Raw genomic sequence first — 326 nt, forward strand, 5'->3', positions numbered from 1 at the left:
CAGGTTGGAATGGCTGTCTACTTTTTCTTTCAAAACATAAATAGAGGTGCTGTTATTGCCAAGAATGTAAACCTGCCACCCAAACTAAGCTACTGTCTTCTTTATCTGAGAATCTCTGCTTCTTATTGTTTACCATCTTTGTTTTGAAATGCATTTCAGTGGACCAATTTCGATGTCAGATAAAATATTGTTGATTTGTGGTGCCCGTCTGAAGCGTGATGACAAAAGCAGCCATTTTGGAAACAAAACAAAAAAGAAAAAAGAAAGAGCTGAAATGACTGTGTGGACAGTTATAATTAGGATGGACTTTGATGTTATATTTTTGT

Source organism: Toxotes jaculatrix, chromosome 23, assembly GCF_017976425.1.
Source record: "Toxotes jaculatrix isolate fToxJac2 chromosome 23, fToxJac2.pri, whole genome shotgun sequence".
In the NCBI taxonomy this organism is placed as follows: domain Eukaryota; kingdom Metazoa; phylum Chordata; class Actinopteri; family Toxotidae; genus Toxotes; species Toxotes jaculatrix.